The 4548-nt window shown below is 43.4% G+C and overlaps 1 protein-coding gene across 1 annotated transcript in view; it reads left to right on the top strand.

Annotated features, from left to right (window-relative positions):
- Positions 1 to 3170: 3170 nt before the first annotated feature.
- The window catches only part of Iqub (IQ motif and ubiquitin domain containing), a 60883-nt gene continuing 59505 nt past the window's right edge, over positions 3171 to 4548 (top strand). The window contains exon 1 of the mRNA XM_013353243.2: positions 3171 to 3234. The gene's annotated coding sequence lies outside the window, so the exon portion shown is untranslated. The remainder of the gene's footprint in view (positions 3235 to 4548) is intronic.

Genomic DNA, 4548 nt, shown 5'->3' with positions numbered 1-4548 from the left:
TTTGTGTGTGCTTGGGAACCGTGTGTGTGCATGCATGCGTTTGTGTGTGCTTGGGAACCGTGTGTGTGCATGCATGCGTTTGTGTGTGCTTGGGAGCCACATGACAAGCTGTGGTGTGATTCCCCAAGTACCATTCACCTCTTTAAAATTTTTTCATTTTACTTATCTTTTTGGACAGAAGCTCTCATTGACCTGGAAAGGCTCCCGGCATTGGGATTACAAGCATGTGTCATCCATCCTGGCTTCCTTTGTTTTGTAAACATGGCTTTGGGGAGTAAAACTTAAGTTCTAACAAATCAAGCATTCTACAGACTGCTTCTCTCCCAGGTGCCTAGTGTGAAGTCCTGGTTTATTCCTAGTACACGTGCAAGGAGACTTGGCAAAGGCTGCTCCTAAGAGTGCCACCAGGGAGGGACACAGATTAAGCTGATGCTACCAGAACGTTCTTCCATGAACATGGCTGTAAGGAACTGGAACAGCACATGAATAAAGACAAAGAGTACGTGCTGAAAGTGCCAGGGAACTCACAGATTGTGTTTGCCACACCACACCGCTAGTTAATTTTTTTTTAATTTTTTAAAGTTATTTATTTATTAAAGATTTCCGTCTCTTCCCCGCCACCGCCTCCCATTTCCCTCCCCCTCCCCCGATCAAGTTCCCCTCCCTCCTCAGCCCGAAGAGCAATCAGGGTTCCCTGCCCTGTGGGAAGTCCAAGGAACCCCCACCTCCATCCAGGTCTAGTAAGGTGAACATCCAAACTGCCTAGGCTCCCACAAAGCCAGTACGTGCAGTAGGATCAGAAACCCATTGCCAGTGATCTTGAGTTCTCAGTAGTCCTCATTGTCCACTATGTTCAGCGAGTCCGGTTTTATCCCAGGCTTTTTCAGACCCAGGCCAGCTGGCCTTGTTGAGTTCCCAATAGAACATCCCCATTGTCTAGTTAATTTTTAAGGAAGTCTTTGTCCCTTCACAGTAGCACACAGTCTTTTGGTGGCATATCTTTTAGATATGTAATTTTGTAATTGATGTATATTTATTTCTATTTGTGACTAAATTGTAAGATACATTACTGGATTTCATGATGTCGCCCCCCCCCTCCCCCGGGTGTGGCTCCTGTACCTTTCTTAGAGGTAAATTTTGCTACCTTGTTACAGAATGTCACATTTTACTCTCTGAGTATGGATTTCTTTTCTTCAGGGTAAACCAGGCCCACAAATCCTTTAAGTCTTTTTTTTTTTTTTTTTTTTAATCAATGAAACAGAAAGTTTTCCCATAGCTCATTTATAAAAAAGCCTAACTCGATACAAGGTTATTTCTGGTCTATATTCCATTTTAATATGAATAAACATTTTTTTGTCACAGATACATAATAAATAAATGTATCAATGTATTTGATTTGGGATTGAAGATGTATTGCTCAATACACACTCTGCACCCACATTGCCTTCCGTAATTCAGTGAAATCTTGAATATCTGACATGTACTTTAAAAGTTTCAGGAAAGTGATGATAGCCCTTCGCACGTTCTCAAAGGACGCAAATTTAATCCAGAGATAATTCCCCAAACAATTTTCAGGTCCTTAGTGTTGTAAATAATTATTCTAGTATTTTTCATACTTAGCCATTTTTTTTTTAATCAAGACACATTTCCTTATGAGGTTACTTCAAAATGCTTGATTTCATAAGGCCACCAGGTGGCATCTTTGTAAAAGTGGGAGCACATTGGGAGAAAGAGATGACTGGAGGGAGATGAGTCATTTTGGACAGCAAAACCTGAGCAAGTGCACAGATTTAGGATGAAAAGTAAAAAGCTTTTGTACGGCACTATTTTCATTTTGTAACCGATAGTATTTTCCTATCACTATTTTCAGTTAGGGGCTATTGACGCTTAGCCAAACACCTTCGTGTATTTGTGAGAGAGTGAGTGTGTGTTCCTGATGTTTGTCCGCGATTCAAGCTACATAGACCACTCTAAGAAAAGCTATTGTAAAATTGAGCACATAAAGTTAAGGTCATAATGCGTTGTCAATATGTTATTAGAACGGGTAGTGAATATCAGGCTACACTTAACAGTGGAAAGAACATGAATCTTTCTGCTGCCTGCTTTTTGCCCCATTTCCGACTTCTGTTCCTAAACCATATTGTTTTCATTACTGCCCTTAACAGGAGGACACTACAGGGTTGGGTGGGAGGGTGTGTGGAGGGAATAGGAGGAGAGGAGGGAGTGGGAACTTGGACTGGTATTTTCTTTTTAAATCTAATAAATTAAAACAACAACAATAACAAAACAAAGCAAACCAAAACAAAAAAGTGGGGTTGTAGCAACAAGGTATAAAGACGTGAAGACAATGGCCAGTGTGATTGAGGGAAAGGACTGTATACAAAGTTTTTAGTTTTATTAATCTCTTTAGATATCAAAGGATGTTAAACACAGTAGCACATAATAGGGACTTAAAGTCTGGGCTGCGTTTAATCCTGCCTCTCATTAAATCTTTGTGTGTTTTATTTTTCTCGATAGCACAATAGTGCTAATAGTGCGTCAATAGAGTCCTTGCCTTGACTCCTGGGCACACAGACACGGCGCTTAACAACAACACTTGCTAAACATTGGCTGCTGTTAGGAGACAACCCCAGGAAGCTTCTGCGGGGAACATATTTGATCTTTTCTCCAAAACGGTGCTTTTAAAATTTTAAAGAACTTGAAGACAGAAAAACAAAAGCTCAGCTTCTCCTGACTCATAAAGAGTATTTAATAGTTCTTTTCCTGTTCTCTCTGGCTGCCAGGAAGCTACAGCAAGGGTCGAAACTGGACAAAAGAAAGTAGGCACTCACCATTGTGAATCTGGGTTCCCTCATCATCCCTGTCTTTCAGTGTTGGTATATTTCATTTTAAAAAGAAAATCACCTGTGGGTTCAGATGGCTACGGACTGCCTTTTCAAACTGTAAGCGCTCCCAGAGGAGAAAGGTTAACTTCGGATCATTTTAAGGTCTAGGTTTCTGACAGCTAACAGTATTTACTTTCGTCTTCTCCCCTTTTGCTCTTGCTGGCTTTGCTACTGAGTAGGGGTGGGAGGGGGGTGGGCGTGGCGGGGGTGGGTGGGAAAGCGGTGCCCTGGCGGAGGAAGCTGCCCGTTGCTAGGATACGCCGCCAGCAACAGAACACCTAAGCAGGAAAGGCTGCTTCTGAGGACAGGAGAAGCCTCTTGGTCTATAATAGCTGTGTTTCTTGAGCAGGTAAGGGGATACATTTGGTGTCCCTCTTCTAGATAACTGCTGGTTCTAAGTGGGGGTGACTCTGGTATATGGACCTTCAGGGGGTGCCAATCTCACTTGGGCACCAGGACTGTCTGGTCAGGAGATAACATTTCTCAACTGAAGAACAAAAACCTTACAAAGCATCACACTTCTTTTTGCCCCTTCTCTAGCTAGTTCCTCTCTCCCCCTGCCCCCGATTTGATATCTCCAGTCAAGAGGGACAAGATGGGAGGCGTACATCATCCTTCCTCCTGGTTCTGATCATGGTGGTCATGGTGATGCTAGAGGAGAAGAAGATGCCTCCATGGCCTTCTAGGGAGGCCATTTCCGGTTTGCAAGGCATTCAGGGCCTTTAGACTTCCCTCACCAGACACACAGCTTTCCTCACTCCTCTCACCTCGTCATCTCGCCTCCCAATGAAAGTTCAGTAGGCCTATTGCATAGAAGGTGAGACAGGACCTCGGCCTTACTAGCAGTCCAGATGCAGCAGGTTTAAATGGCAAGAGGTGAAATCACTAGAGGTGAAAGAGGCGGAGTTTTTTAAAAATATGCAATCTTAATAACTATTGTTTATTTATTTATTTATTTATTTGTATTTATTTATTTATTTTTGGTTTTTCAAGACAGGGATTCTCTGTAGCTTTGGAACCTGTCCTGGAACTAGCTCTTGGAGACCAGGCTGGCCTCGAACTCACAGAGATACGCCTGCCTCTGTCTCCCTGAGTGCTGAGATTAAAGGCGTGCGTCGCCGCCATCCGGCTCTGTGTTTTATTTTTAACATCAGGCTAAAACCTTTTTGAGTGGATAATATATAAAAATCAGGAGACTTCTTCATTCTGGAGGGTGCGTGCCTCTTAGCACTGGAGAGATGAGGCAAGGGATGGCAAGTTTACGGCCAGCCATCATTACATAACGCTATGCTGTGTCAAGAGGTCTGCACCCCCACCAAGCAGTGTGACAGCCTGTGTTATTCACTGTTCTACTATTGGGAAGAGAGACCATGACCGTGACAACTCTCATAAAAAGAAAGCATTTAATTGGGGGCTTGCTTACAGTTTCAGAGGTTAGTCCATTATCACCATGGCAGGGAGTATGGTGGCATGCAGGCAGGTGCTGAAGCAGTAGCTGAGATCTACATCCTGATCGAGAGAAAGAGAGAGAGAGAGAGAGAGAGAGAGAGAGAGAGAGAGAGAGAGAGAGAGAGAGAGAAGAGAACCTGGCATGAACTTTTGACACCTCAAAGCCCACCTCCCATGACACACTTTCTCTAACAAGGCCACACCTTGCAATCCT

This window comes from Microtus ochrogaster, unplaced genomic scaffold, assembly GCF_000317375.1.
Source record: "Microtus ochrogaster isolate Prairie Vole_2 unplaced genomic scaffold, MicOch1.0 UNK4, whole genome shotgun sequence".
Lineage (NCBI taxonomy): Eukaryota > Metazoa > Chordata > Mammalia > Rodentia > Cricetidae > Microtus > Microtus ochrogaster.
Note: the sequence above shows the minus strand (reverse complement) of the source record. Positions and strands in the feature narration are given on the sequence as shown.